The 15,816-nt window shown below is 43.4% G+C and overlaps 1 pseudogene across 1 annotated transcript in view; it reads left to right on the forward strand.

Moving 5' to 3' along the window:
* LOC149770110 (interferon-induced very large GTPase 1-like) overlaps window positions 1-15,816 on the forward strand; it is a 41,587-nt pseudogene that overhangs the window by 19,527 nt on the left and 6,244 nt on the right. The window lies entirely within an intron of this gene.

Consider the following 15,816-nt stretch of genomic DNA (forward strand, 5'->3'; position numbering starts at 1 on the left):
ATGGTTTGAACGACGAATAGTGTGGGTTCTTATACGAAAAGCGCGGACGTGATGGAAAACATCCCCCTACTTTCTCATTTCATATAATATACTATTCTCATAAGTGAAGCAACATTTAACAAACCCATAATCTACTATCCACACAATCGTACGTGAGCGGTTACAAAACCCAAACTATAGACTCCACATACGCTAAGAAACAATAAACAAATCCATAATCTACTATCCACACAATCGTACGTGAACGGTTACAAAACCCAAGCTATACTTTCCACATACGCTAAGAAACAATAAACAAACCCATAATCTACTATTCACACAAACTTACGTGAGCGCTTACAAACACAAACACACAAACACAAACACAAACACATACACTCACACTATGAAAAAAGAATCAGTGTTTATATTCACACTACTCTACCTACACACATTGACAAATCGATTGTTATTTCTTTTCTAGAGTATTGGGTAGCCCTGAAAAGGGCTGTTGGTTTTTAACTCCAGATGCACCTATCTAATGCTGGCACCTTCGTGGCCTGGCGCCACACACACATCTTCTTCCCCAGTATCTTTTCACTCTTTTTTGGGGGAGAGCAGAGGCGGGATATGTGGCTTCAGAATCCCAATTTTCTGTCTCTGGGATTCTGAAATTTCTTCTCTCCTTTTCCTCCTCTTCTTTTTTTCTTCTTTCCTCCTCCTCTCTCATCCTTCCCTCTTCGACAATGGCCTACGCGGCCAGTTCATTCAACAGGCGCCTGGCATATTACAGGTGCATCTCAAGTTCTAGCAGTTTCACAATTCTGGTATTCATTCTCTTCATCAATCAACAAGGGTAGCTAGACTGCCCAGCGAGTTTCAATTTATACTGAAAGCGCGGACGTGAAGGAAAACATCCCCCCATAAAAACATAAATATGATCTTACCTAGATCATGACCAAAACAACGCGCGGACCTAAAAGAAACACTCGCTCACTTTTTTATACTACCCATTACTATTCTAAAAAAAATTTCATTAATCACTTCAATATACTATCCAAAGCAATCCAATCAAACCCCCAAATCTACTCTCCCCACACCTCAAACAGCCAAAAACATGATCTTAATCTACTATCCACACCAACGTACGTGAGCACTTACAAACACACAATCCTATACACAAACTCATACCCTCTCACTATAAAAAAAGAGTTAGTGTTTATATTCAACTACTCTACCTACACACATTGGCAAATCGATTGATATTTCTTTTCTAGAGTATTGGGGTAGCCCTGAAAAGGGCTGTTTGTTTTTTTTGGGGGGGGGGTTGTTTGCTATGGCAATCTTTTAGTTTCTAAGAATGCGACGTTTTTTGAGGATAGATTTCTGACGATAGGTCTGCTTCTTCGGAAAGAGAAGAAGAAATCTTTTGTGTCGATACGACAATCGACAAAGCCTCTCTCAGGTTCAGGTTCCTGCTGCTGCTGCTGCTGTTGTTGTTGTTGCTGTTGCTGCTGTCTCTGAAGTCTGTACTTCTCTGTCCATTCTTCTTTCTCCCTGTTCACTTCTTCTCTGAAGAGCTCTTCTATCAGGTCTTCAGTGACTTTTAGCATTCTCACATTCTCTATCTCTTCTGGCTTCGGTATCAGACTGTGTCTGACCCTATGCAAATTCACGTAGGCTTCGTTTAGCTTAGCTAGTTTGGAGCACATCTTCGTAGGGGGATGAGTCGACAATGGATGGCTAGACTGGAAACTGCCCCGGTTCTTAAAGTCAAAGCGCGGACGTGAAGGAAAACATCCCTCCACGGTTTTTCGAGCCGCAACGTTCAATGAGTGTCATGAGAGGGGATAGTAAGAACTCAAAGACCATAAATCAACATTCTTATAGCCAAACAAACCACAAAGGCATTTTTTTTTCAAAACACAACATTTTTTATTCAAAATCACTTAACACTAACCAACAACTCTAACATTTTTTAACAATAATCCAACCATATAACATCAAACATTTTTTTCAAATGACAAACATTTTTTTCAATTCACACTCTACTTTAAACAGGGCTGACAACGTTGTGAATGAAATTGTGATTTCCACTGTTGGAAGTCATTAGGCCATTGATGGACACTACGTTTCCTAGCTTGAGACAAAAGATAAGCATAATGGTCACAAAACCATCGATCTACTTTCACATCGTTTCTTGAAGAAGAACGAGGATCAAAATGAGTTACTAAATGTTCTAAGGAATAGCCCAGGCTGCGATGATGCAGAAAATACACACAATATTGTCCACACACCAAGGAATCTGTGCCTTGTAATTTCACATTATTGAATCGGGTGGTCTGAGCATTTCTTCTCATAAAGTCGATGATATCGTCTTCCAAAGGGGACAATCCGTACGAATCAAAATATTCCACACATCCTTCTTGAGGAAAGTAAACGGCTACCCAGTGGGTTCCTGGGAGATGACTGTCGTCCCTGTTGATGACATAAGCTTGATGGTCTTGAGGTTTGCGATGAGGGAGTTCATCTTCAGCACAGACGACAGGATTCCAAGAAGCCGTGTACGAACTGTGGTTCAAATGGTAATAAAGTTCCCAGGTATCCATGTTTTTTTTCTTCTTCACAGGTAATAATAAGTCATCAATTCGATCCTGACCTTTTGCTTGAAAATGTCTGACAAATAACCGTTTCTTCGTTTCGTCTCCTCACTCTGATTCAGGAGAGCTTCGATACGATGGATCTCTTGAGTGGTTAATGGTGGAAAAGAATGTTCACGCAAGTCTTCACGCAAGTCTTTATACCACTGATGCCACACGACTTCGTCCGAGATGAGACTCCAAGCTTCGTCCAGATACTCGTCCAATTTTTCTTCTTGACTCAGCATCAGGCATTTATCGTGTTGAATTTGACTGGGATGATCGTTTTGACATCCATAGCAATTTTTCTTATCAATTCCGTCATTTTTTCGGCCAAGTGTTTGGCAAAACAGGAGACTAAATGGGCTTCTTGTTCTGGCCATCTCGACTTCATCATGATAACTTCTTCCACAGTCTCCTCACATTTCATGTCTAAAGTTTCTCCACTAGGCAAAGAGGGATAACAGTCTTCCATAGCTTCTAATAGTATAGAATGACTTCTCTCAAACTGTTGATTTCTATGGTATTGTCGAATTCTGCATACAGGAGGACGTTCACTGTGTGATCTGGAGGTGGATTTGCAAACTGAAGTTCCACACGAATCTGGCCCGATTTTATAGGGTGGAAATGTCCCTCGTCGCTGCCTTGGTCTGTAGTGAAATCAAAACCCCACAAAGCATAGCCTCCTGCATAATCGTCGTACGAAATACCGTGACTGGTGTTGGTTCCTAACTGTCCCGTGGCTTCGTACAGGGACAAGTACGATCTCAAATAATTCTTTGCGACACCAAAGTTGGGCTCAAAGGGTCGGGTACACAAGGTCTTGCCGTCGCGACTGACTTCGATCTTGGACGCATTGTAATGTTGAAACTCAAAAGGGATTTTGATCGTGGGTTCCGTTGAAGGCTGAATTCCTGACGATACCAACAATCAAACGCTTGGGTAACTGTCCTTGGAACAGATGATCTTCGATCATAGATCGCTGTCCAGCGGGAATGGTGAACGTTTTCACTTCCACGCGTCGTATCGGATACTTGGCGATCGTTCTGCTCAACCTCTGACTGACGTCGTTTCCCACTTTAGGTAACACTTCCACACGACGCACGTAAAGTCGGGCTTCTTGAATGATAGTTTTGTATTCGTTGGCATGGGCCATCAAATGGAAAGCGGCACTGCTACGATTCAGTCTCAGACGGATATCCACTCCGTTCAGCAAATACTTTTCTTGCAACCACATGTCCAAATGCAAACGATCCATCAGTTCTAAACTTTGCCCTTGCAGAATTTTCTTACGACGGTCGTTAAACCCCACATTGTGAGGATTGTCATCTTCTGTCAGAACTGTGTCGCTAAACGTGCCTACACCTGCCGTGTCAGGTTTCCATAACACGCAAGCATCCAGATGAGTATTCTTGGCTTCTTTTCCGTACGTCAAGAGATTTTCCAAGTAGGCACGATATGGGTAAGTATCCATGCTGCTGCTGACCAGTTTGTTATTCAAGTACAAGTCCACTTCGCTGAACAAGGAATGCATGAAATTGTTGACAGGAGCTACTCTAGCATCGCCTCCTGGATTGGTGTTGTCCGTTTTGATCACTTTCACTTTCAAATACAGGTAACTGCTATTCAGATCGATGTAATCTTCGGGTTGTCCTTTGATTTCAAACTCGATGGGAGCGGTATCCGTCAAAGAGGAGACGGGATGAAATTCCACCCATTGGGATTCTTGCATCGTCATCATGGTAGGGGGCATGGCAAAGAGATCCAGTTCCGACTTGGAACAAGCACAAGACTGTCGGTGCATCATTTTGTTTTGTGTCTCAATAATCGAAAACGTCTAAGTCTCGAACGGTTCTTCTTTTCTTTGTCTTTCTCGCTTTAGACGTGTGAAGTCTGGTGAAAGGGTGTTTTCTTCGTCGTCTCTTTCTGCCTTGTCCTTGCTGAATGCTTGACTCGTTAGTGTGCAGGGCATTTATAGGTGTTTCGCGTCGGTCCAAAAGGTCTTTGCCCGTTTGCAGCAAGACATTTTTGCCTGCCCTCATGAAGGCTTCTTTAGGGTTTTGTTTGTCGATGATGACATTTTGGAAAAATTCTTTGCCTTGCGCCAGTGCCGCATCTTACAAGGCGTGCAATCCGCGTGTCACCATCGGTTTCAACACCGGGGCCACCGAACGAAAAGCCGATTTTAACATATCTCCTAAACCGTGTCCTCGCTGTCGAGCAACCCCTCGGTACACTGGATACATGACTTACGAGTCGTGAGAGAACCGTTTTCAAAAATGGAGTTTCACCGTGACATTTCCTTTGGTGAATGGAATATTTTGTCCCAGATCTCCTTTTATAGCAATGTTGACCGTGTCCAAATACGACTTGCTGACAGGCAAATAGTGAGGATGGACAAATTCGCGGTGAACGTGATAAGTGTTTCCACCTTCCTCGTCAGTGACCGTGGCAGAATCCACTTTGAAAGGAATGACACGCAGTAACGGCACAGAGGTGTGTCCCACCACGTTGTACTCCACCACATCGGAGTACACGAACATCAAATTCAGTCCTTGGTTCAGTTCTACCGGAGTACGAAATAACTTGCTAAAAGACTCGTTGTCGTAAACGATTGGTAATTCGTTTTTCTTGAGCATGGCCATTCTCATGTCCATGTCTAGGCCCAACATGTCAAACAATTCAGGACGAAATAAAATGGACAGTACTTTACTCCCGTCAAATTTCATCAAGAAGCGACGAGCTGCTTTGTGGTATTCCATGGTGACACTTTTTTGACACTTTCCAAAGCTTTAAGAAACACGACATTAAACCTGGAGGTAATGGTGCTGACCAAATGTTGACCACTAAAATAATAGCCTGGGGGAATGAACAAGTGATAGGTGGTGTACCTTTGATTTTTTGTGCCAGGGGTTTTCTTGTCATATTTGTCATGGGTATCCAAGTACTGTTGCAATTGTTCGTCATGAACTTCTACATCAAAAAAGTTTTGATTGGGAAGGACATTGAGGACTTGGGTCGGATGAATGATTTCCACTAAAGCCACTTCCCAATGGGCTTCGTGATCTAAGGGGATGGCCTGAGGTAATTTGGCCGTGTAACAGCACAACGTGTTGTTGGGAAACACCTTCATAGAACTGTCACTGGGTAAGGTTAAGTAAAATTGGTTTTGGTGACTCATAATTCCAGAGTTCTGTGGATGTCCGAGGGGTTACTGGACGTCAGAGGCGTGTCTCCGCCCAAAATGGGGTTCTGGTTGTTCTTGGAGTGGTGACTGGCACTGGCACTGAACACAAGGTTCCCGTGGTTCCCGTTGGAAGAGAATTTCAGGGAGGGATTGGGAAGCAGGTAACCGATGCAACTGCTCAATAAAATTGTCCACAATTGTTTGTCTCCTTGTTGCAAACTCAAATTGGCATTGGTTGCCCCGATGACACAATACACCACGAAGATTTGGCAGAAAAAGACGATTTGCGTTTTAGGTACCCGTTCTCCACACCACATCCACAAGGGTTGTTTTTGTAAATCTTGCAGAGAAGAACTGGGTGAAGGAGTGGTCGAAGTAGCTGCGTCTGTGTGAAAGGGCATGATGGTCACTTCTTTTTATAGTCGATGACTTGCGAAGCGTCGATCCAAGAATCAAAACTGGGTGGATATCCTTTCCAACGTACTTTGACTTCTTTGACACGTCGTTTGCCCACTTTACGGGTTCTGCGTTCGAGAATGCTTTCGATGTCGTACACGTCGTCTTCTTTTTTGGTGACACGTTGTAACTCGGGCAAATAAAACGTTCCTTTGAGCACTTCTCCGTTCATGTCTTCCAATTTATAGACGGCAGGATGACGACCATGCACTAGTCCAGTGACACGAAACAATTCGGTCGTCCAGTTAGGTAAGTAACCTTTGTCGAAAGTGCGTTTGGTTTTGCCAATGCGCACCCAATCTCTTACGGCCAACATTCCACTTTTCTTGGGGACAGCCCTCGTCGGGGACGTACCAAACAGGCGCTGAAACACCAACACTTCGTTCTCGGGAGTCACTTCTTGCGGGGCACGTCCGATGCTTCGATGGTAAGATTGGTTGTACGCTTGCACCAGGTGCGGTAAGATGTCGATGTACTTCAGAGTGTGGTGATGCGTAAAATATTTCCACATGCTTTCTTTCAAAGTGCGTTGAAAACGTTCCATGATGCTGGCTTTGGTTTCGGGATTCTCGGTGGTAAAAAAATGAATGTCACGTTTCTTTAATTCTTTTTGGAAAGCTTGGTTCAGACATTCGGTGCCTTTGTCCGTTTGCCGTCGAAGAGGGTGACGACCGCTTTGTTTCAACACTCGTTGCAGGGCTCGCACTAACTCGCTGCTCGATTTGGAAGTCAAGGGTACGACCCAGGCAAATTTGGAAAAGACGTCGATGACACAAAACAAATATTTGTAGCCGCGATTGTAGCTGGCCAAATGAAAGACATCGGCTAAATCGGCTTGCCATTGATGATCGATGCCTTCCACTCGGGTGCGACTTCTGGCAAACTTGCGTCGAATGGGTTTGTGTAAAGTGTAGGTAGCTTGTTCTTGTAACCATCGTTGCACTTGAGGTGAACGGAGACTTTTCAGTCGAGTTTTGGCAGCACGATACAATTTTTGAACTCCTGCGTAACCTGCAGGATGGGAGGGATCGTAGTAAATGCTGGCTAAGACTTTTTCCATTTTATTTTGTGTTTATGTGTTAATAAGACACCCACTCTTGGAGGATGCTACTCTTTTTCTCTTGGGGTATTTTCTTGGATTGCAATGCTTTGCGTGTGCGACCGGCAATAGGTGTTGAAGAGGAGGATGTCTGAGCGGGCGATATCGGTTCTTGTTTCACTTCTGCCTTCACTTCTGTCTTCACTTTCTTTTTCTCCTGTGATGAAGAAGGGGTGGCCATCATTTTTTTAATCCATCCAATTCTGGAGGTAGGTGGTGTTGTTAACTTGCGTACTTTTTCTGGTGGAGTTTGAAACCCTTCTTCTTCTTCTTCTCCTTTTTCTCTCTTGGTCACTGGTAGTGGTGGTACTGGTACTGGTGATGGTTCTGGACTTTTCATCAAGGTCTTAAAATCTTTCAGAGTGGGTAGAGCTGTTTCGTCTAAAGCTTTCTGGTGAAAGAGTTGCAGTCGTTGCAAGAGTTGACCATAGGTTTGCGATTTTTCTGTTTCGGACAAATCTTGGCGATCCATCAAGGACTGCAATTCGTGTTGTAACTGGGACATCTCGCTCAAATTGGGATTGGGAGGTAAATGCGGGGTGCGTTGTTCTTGCCAACGATGGTATTCCATCCATCGTTTGTAAGGCACTCAAGCTAGTTTTCGTCCTTCCATGGGGTTGTCAGGGGTCGATTCAGAGATCTTGGGACTTCCGAGGGCCTTTTTATCTTGCTCCCACCAGGCCTCCCAACATGGTTCCCAAGACTTCTTTCAGCAAGGGACCTAACAAGAGGGGTAAAATGCCTCCACGTTGGACCAACATCTTCTTCTTTTAACGAATGGGAATTTTCTTTTGAACCATTTGGCGAAGAACGTGACGATGTTTGCCTAAGCATTCTTTCTGGTGTTTGGACAAAGGGATCGTGCCTTTCAAGACGTTCAAACAACATTCGCACACGGTATCGATGACCTCTTTGGAGGCTGATTGAATGAGTTTTTTCGTAGCCGTAATTTTTTGGACCGCCACTGACGAAACTTAGAATCTTGTCGTCGGGATGCTCGTCTGTCCAGGCTCCTAAACCGGTCTCCTTCGATGTCAGGGTGCTGTTGACTCGGGTGATGGATGTAAATGCAACTGTCCGTGTCAAAATACAGGACACGTTCCTCTAACAGTTCTAAAGCTTCGTACAATTGTAAGCGAGCATGAGCTGTCACGTAAGCCGCAATGATGACATTTCCAAAGGGGTCGTCTTGTACAAAGTCCAGATCTTCTTCGTAATTGACCAAGATCAAATCCTCGCGAACGACGTCCACGTGTTTCATGTATTTGCTTTTGTCGTGAATCATCTGAAAGTAGCGGGAAGGTTCTGTCAAATATTCCGTCTTGGGTAAACACGGTCGTTGTGCCATTTTACCCCACAAGCAATTTAACATCACTTTGGCAAACGATCGCCTGCCTTCGTTTTTCTCGATGTGGTCTAAAGAGATGCCTTCTTGTTCATAGTATTTATCTTTGAATGTCTTTTCGTCTTCGAAAGTGTGACACCAGGACGGATAGCCGCTGGCTTCTTGTTTCAGTTTCAAAAAGGCATCCACGTAGTCTGCGAAAATGCCCTTCTGACTGGGGTCACTCTTGTGGTATTGTTGTGTCTTGCGAAAGTGACAAATTTCGTACACTTCTAACAGTTGGTATCCCATGTCCAGAACTTTGAACAATTCTACGCTGACCCACGTCCCCGTCAAGGCCCGTTCTTCCTGGGTGTGCTGACAAGGTTGGTCTTGGTTGCACGTTTCAGCACAAGTACGGCACAAAGGAAACATCAGTTTACCTTGGCAATGGTGAGGTAGCACGGGAGGCAAAACTTTACACTTGATCAAGCCTTCGTATTGTCGAATGTTTTTCAGGTCGATGTGTTCCGTCAGCAATTGCGGGTGCCCTGCAGGAAAGTGACAATATTTGCACACGTAGGGATACAGCGAACACACGTCCAAGTATTTGATTTCTTCTCCTTTCTCTTCGTCGGCTTGGTACAGCAAACAGGTGACATTGGTCCTTCCTCCGTACAAACTATCCCTCGGGTTCAGCGGGTCCATGAACTGGTAACTTTCCACGAGGCGTTTAAATTCGGGATCGGTTTTCATACGGTGATCGTACTCGTGTTCCCACATTTCCACCACTTGGTATCCTTCCTGTTCCAACTTTAGGCGTCGCTGACAAGTGGCCTGGTACAGGTCTTCCATGGTTCGTTGTAAAAACTGATTTTTAGTGCCACGGTCAGGGTAACAGACGGGACATCCGTGAAATAAGCAGCCGTTAAACTCGTACACGATCTCGGGGTTTTCTAAGTCCCAACCATCGACCGAATACGTTCCGATGGTCTTTTCACCCCCTCCGTTGCGGGCATGCTGAATCCACTTGTCTTCCTTGTCGCACAAGTAATGTAACCAACGTAGGGCTTTGACCGAGTATTGACGTTTGACAAAGTTGGTCGTTTGAGGACTGATGACAGCTACGGTGTTTTCAGGCATGAATCGTTGGCGGTACACTAAGGAACACGCTTTGGCAATGGTGCAAGCTTCTTTTAAAGGATCGACCCATCCGTGTTCCATGAACAGTTCTCGAAATTTTCCACAGCAACGTCGTAAAATGTCCACGTCGGAACGACAATACTTTAGCATTTCTTCCTGAAAGTCGAATGGGTCCGAGGCGTGAGCCTGGTACCAAGCGTAGAAAGCTTCTCGTTGGTCGGTACGCATGTTGTCGGGGTCGTAATAGTGAGCCTCCGGTAAATGGGGTAGAACGGCGTGTTGATTGACTTCCGTATTGAAAAAGTGTGGAAAGTACCCTTTAGCCATTTCTGTCATTCCAAACGTTTTAGGCATTCGACTCAAAGGCATGGCCAAATAGCTCATCGAATCTTTAAACTGTACTTGTCCCACTTGCATGAAAATGATTTTGGCTCCGTTCAAAGTCACTTTAGGACGCTCGGTGCCTTGTTCCGTATAATACCTCAAAAGAAACTGTCCATCGTATCCGGAGAAATTGTGAGCCATCACTGTGGCATGACGATGACAATCTCCGTAACGTTCGATGTCCTCTTGGCTCCACGTCTTGTCGATGGGGTCTAAGACCCATTGGGCAAAATCGGCTAACGTGTTCGGTCCTCGAAAGATTTTTTCACGCCCTCCGGGAATCTTGCTGCAGTGAGGGCAATGACTGAAGATAGGTTCCTGAATGCACTTCTCGCACGCTCGATGAGCCACGGAGAAATTACGAATGTGAATGCCGGTCTCTTGCATGCATTCGAAATCGAAAACGATGAAATTGCCTTTCTTCTTGTGACCGTCCTCTTTCTCTGGTGGGGGTTGGTATTTTTGCACGTAGCATTCGTGTTCCAAGTCCACGATGTGGTGACAAATGTGACATTTTTTTTTTCCTGAACATACGTGTGTCTTGGTACTGTTGGTACGTAGGCCTTGTCCACACGTAGGGCACAATCTCAGCAGTTGACAAGCACATTTCTGCTGTGAACCTTGCGTCTTCAGATGTTGTTGGTAACAGGCAGGGCTGACAAACGTGCGCAGACAAGCAGGACAATGTACTCTTTCTTGTCCTTCGCTCAGACAGGGTGGAGAGGCCAAACATCCTGAGCATTTCCATCCAAAATGTTTGTGTTGTTCTCGATTTTTATGGCCATGGTCACATTTCTCACAATAATATACATATCCCAGGAATCCGGTGATACTGGTAATGGTATCGAAATGGTCATCGTGATAATAGACATGAATGTATTTTCCGTCCTTAAAGTCTTTCCCTCGAAACAACAGAGGTCCGCGCATTTCTTGAGGGTGCACTTTCAAGGTGTAGAATGGAGCTAGGACATCTTGCAATTTTTGCATTTCAGGAATGCCACAGGGTGTGTCTTTGGACAGGCCAGCTTGTTGCAACAGGAGTTCTGCTTCGTTTCGTTGTTTGGCTCGGTCGGATCGTTGAATAGTTTTCCAGGCTCTTTTCCATTCTGTCGTGTCGTTCTTGTTGGCATAGGTTCGTCCCACCACGATGGCTCGGGCTAAACACATCTGGTCTTGAGGGTTGTTAATTTGGACGAGACTCTTTTTTGGTACTGCGAAGGTCGTTCACCAATAAGACCTTTTTGCGTCCTGTCCCTTGAGGAAGAGAGACGTGGGCCATTTTCAGTGTGGCTTTACCATCGGTGATGTCAAACTGGTCATTAGATTGTTGTACGTGTTGAATCTTGTCCATGACATTGGAAGGGGTTAGTTCTGCGGGTCTGCTAAACTCGATCCAAACAGGGGACTTCAAGCTGTCGTGATCTATGGAGCGATCTATCAAGCGATCGTCTTCTTTGGGTTGACATTGTCGCTTGAGTGCGGTGAGCAAAGAATCCCACATCTCGGTGATAAACCCGTCTGCTTTCTCCAATGGTACGTCGGACTTGAAATCTTTAAACTTCACTGTGTAGGTGTAAGCCGTGGTTCTAAATTTTCTAGATGAGCGCTTTTCCGTCTCTAATGGAATAGTACTTTTCAGGGTTGACTAAGGGTGGTGAACTTTGTTTAGAGGGTTCAGATTCTGGTTCACTCATGTCCTCTTCAAAATCACTGGCATGAATTTGTGCCAAGACTTCAGCTCTGGTACGAGGCGATAGATCACGTTTCTGCCTCTTACTTTCTTCTTCTTTCTTCTCGAATGAATAGGATCGTTTCATCTTGAGTGCAAAACGTCAAATGACTCAAGTTTAAACACCATAGACTAATTTATAGTCATGGCAAACCAGCGTATATAAAAGGGTGTGTGTCTTGTCCTTTCACTATTCATTTCACTCTCAAACCGAGCACAACGATGGAAGAGACTAACCAAATCGAACGTTTCATCAGAGCTTTGCGAGGGGTCATTAGAAAATTCTCTTCAGACCAGCCGACGGACTACTCTCCTTCCTTTCGAGATAAAAGTCAAGATACTTGCTATATCTGTCAGAAGAAAGGGCATTGGTCTTCAGAGTGTCCAGACCGTCAAAAAAAGAAAAAAACAGGGACTAGAAAAGACAAAAGTCAAGATACCTGTTATTATTGTCAAGAAAAAGGACATTGGTCTCCAGATTGCCCAAAAAAGAAACAAGAGTCAGAAGAAAAGAGGGATTCTTCAGAAGAAGAGAGAGATTCTTCAGAGGAAGAAAGCAGCCAGGTGAAGAAAAAGAAACAGGAGAAAAAAAGAAGAAGGGAAGAAAGTGAGGAGGAAGAGGAGGAAGAGACTGTGACGGTGAAGAAATTGAAAAAACAGAGAGAGTAAAAAAAAGAAACAGAAGAAGTGTATGAACTTTATAAAGTGTTCTGTTATAAATTGTGAATTGGATTGTAACTATGGAGAAAAGAATACATTAATTATATAAGGTAAGTGTCTTTGAGTTTTGATTTTAAATAAGAAGTTACACTCACGCACTCATACACAGACACGTACTATAAGGGTAAAATGGGTTTTTTTTGTTGATTTTTGAGTTATTTGCAAATTGAAAGGCTATCTCTTTTCGAGAGAAATGTGGGTGGTCCTGAAAAGGGCCTTTTTTGGTGTAGGGGTGAGTTTAAGCAATCAACTTTAACTGCCTTAAGCCTTTGCCACGGCCGAGACCTACTTTTGATGATGATGATTGGGTTGAAATCACTAATGGTGGTACGGTAGGCTTAGTCACAGGGTTGGCGTGTTTAGCTCGGGAAGGTCGTATTCTCTTCGGTCGTGATAAAGAAGTCTGATACATTTGTTTCAGACCTCTTAACTCCGCTAAAATGTCCAACAGTACCGTGACCGTTTGATTTTCACCCTCTTGTTTCTTTGCTGCTACTTCTTCTTCTTCTTGTTTTTTTCTTACCTCTTCTTGTTGCTGTTGCTGTTGCTGTAGGAGAAAAGCTTGTTCCGCTTCCTTTTGTCGTTGCATAAATTTCACCAATTCTTCTTTCTGTCTCTGTCTAAAATTCTCCACTTGCGGTAATGAAGAATGAGACGAAGGTTCCGGAACAAATTCTTGCTAGGTAAGAAAATCCACAAAATCCCAATGTACCTCTTCTGAAAGTAAGTCCGGGTTCCCTTGGGCGGTCTCCACTGCTGGTGCACCCCAGTGAATCGTTTTCTGAGTTTCCGTCATGTTGAATCACTGTCGCATAGATTGACTGCACACAGGCGCTAGTGAATCTATATAGACCACGTGACGTCACAGACTGCTCTCTTCGGATTGGATGCGGGCTGACTGAATTTTGTCACGCGTGTTTGGATTGGTCAATGAATTCAATCCGTTTCAATCCTTCCTCTCCCTATAAATAAACGCAGTTCAGCGCAATCACTCACCTGTTTTCGGAGCCTCAAGATGTGGACCGACGTTCAATATTCCACCCTTGTGTCAACAATGATGTTCAGGACGGACATACCCATGTATGTCCGGCCCAAGTGGACTGTTGTCGATAGGACAGATACTAGTCTATGGATGAGAAGAGTTTACATAGAAAGACAAGGATGCCTCAAGAGGGTACTTGTGTATGGACCTGCAGTTAGAAGGTGTTTAAGAAGAAGAAGACGTGACAGATGCCGTCTATGTTAATATTAACATAAAACCAAAGGCCCTTTTCAGGGCCACCCACATTTCTCGAAAAGAGATTGACTTTCCATTGCCTACCCCTTTTTTAAAAAATATTTTTTTTTAAAAACAAAATCCCATGTTCGATTCCCCTTGTCCCTATACAGGCCCAAACTCTATTCCCCATGTTCAATTCCCCTTGTCCCTAGACAAGCCCAAACTCTATTCCCCATGTTCAATTCCCATTGTCCCTAGAGTGACCCAGCAATATCTCCCATGTTAAATTTCCATTGTTCGAATGCCTTTGTCCCTAGAATGTCCCTAGACATTTTTCCCCTTCTCCAATGTTAAATTCCCTTGTCGCCAAAGTGACCCAGGTTTTTTTGCCCATGTTAAATTTCCATTGTCGCCAAAGTGACCCAGGGTGGTTTTTAATGCTAATTCCCATTGTCGCTAAAGTGACCCCATTCACTACTGACAGATGAGTGATACACGTTTTTCACTATACGTATAAGTATGTGTATAGCATACGTGCAGAGCAATCCAACAAAGGCTTTTCCTTATGAGTTTCAAAAGAGTCTCGGGGTTTTTTTTCCTTTGGGTATAGAGTTGACATTGTATAATACATCACCAAAGATAGAATCAATATTCTCATCATACGACAGACATGCAATTTTTAAAAAAATGAGCATCCAAATCACTGGCAAACGAATTTTGTACAAATATTGCAATTTATAAAGCTTAGTTAATTGGTAACAGAGGAACTTTGGAGGGGAAATGGTTGGGAGGGGGGGAGGGGATTTCAGGATTTTACAAGTTTTATAAAAGTACATTAAATTTGTCCGTGAGAACATTTAGCTTTCCTCAGAAATAGTCAGGTAGTAAATGGTTTCAAAATGGATAAAATTTAGAGAGAGAGAGAGAGTTTAAATAACCAATAACAGAGCTGTATTGATTTAATTTTAATCATGTTTTGATACACAATATTAGTGCTTATCGTTACAATTAAAATTCAAATGATTATGCAGATTGAATTATCCATCCAAGAGGAAACCAAACGTAAAAATACGTCCATCACTGATATAGTCAAAATCTTCAATGATTACACTCTATTATGATATTCTTGGGTGTGTTATGTCCACTCACATGTCTGCTTCCGCTTCCACATGTCATCTAATTTTTGCTTTTCAAGGGTGAAGACAGTGTTAAAGAGAAACTATAAGCGCACTAGTTCACATTCTCAATGGTTCAACAGCGCATTCCCAATTTGAGTTGCTGCCATCTGTGAGATGGACGCTGCCTTCAACCTTTTAAATGGAGTATGCGCCATTCCAATCTCATGCATGCTCCTTGCAATGTAGTCCAGATGAACTTTGCTTAAATCATGGGATCTGATAGGGTATTTCCTATAATTGTCAGTCCCTATAGAAAACGTATTTTCTATCCCGATTTTCCTTTGAGCAGATCTGGGATATTTTCGGCAGATGTTGGAGAACATTGATTCATTTGCCGACTCGTGTTCTAGCCATGGATACTCATTAATCTACGATGAAGTTTTTCTTGTACGTTTATCAGCAATATGCTGCTTATTTTTCTGTAAAATGGGTTCATTACAGAAAAGTCGTCTGGTTTCCTTTTCTTGCCTAAATAAGATAGCAGACTCTTTTCATCAACTACATCAAGAATAATTAGTCTCTTCGAAATGATTAATTTATGCTCGCAGCTGAAAGATTTGTTAACACTGATTTTACAGTTATCATCTAGTCATCTTGACAAGTATCAAATTATTAAACACGCCGACGTTTGAGATCGAGAACACTTATTTTATCCTTTTAATTGTTTGCCAGCAGCATTTACTTATCGAAGACCTTTAACCTACCACAAAAGCAAAAGATCATAAGCACCGCGGTTTGGGTCATACATTTTCGGTTCAT

Source organism: Sinohyriopsis cumingii, unplaced genomic scaffold (assembly GCF_028554795.1).
Source record: "Sinohyriopsis cumingii isolate HCF-2022 unplaced genomic scaffold, ASM2855479v2 utg002698l, whole genome shotgun sequence".
NCBI classification, from domain to species: Eukaryota; Metazoa; Mollusca; class Bivalvia; order Unionida; family Unionidae; genus Sinohyriopsis; species Sinohyriopsis cumingii.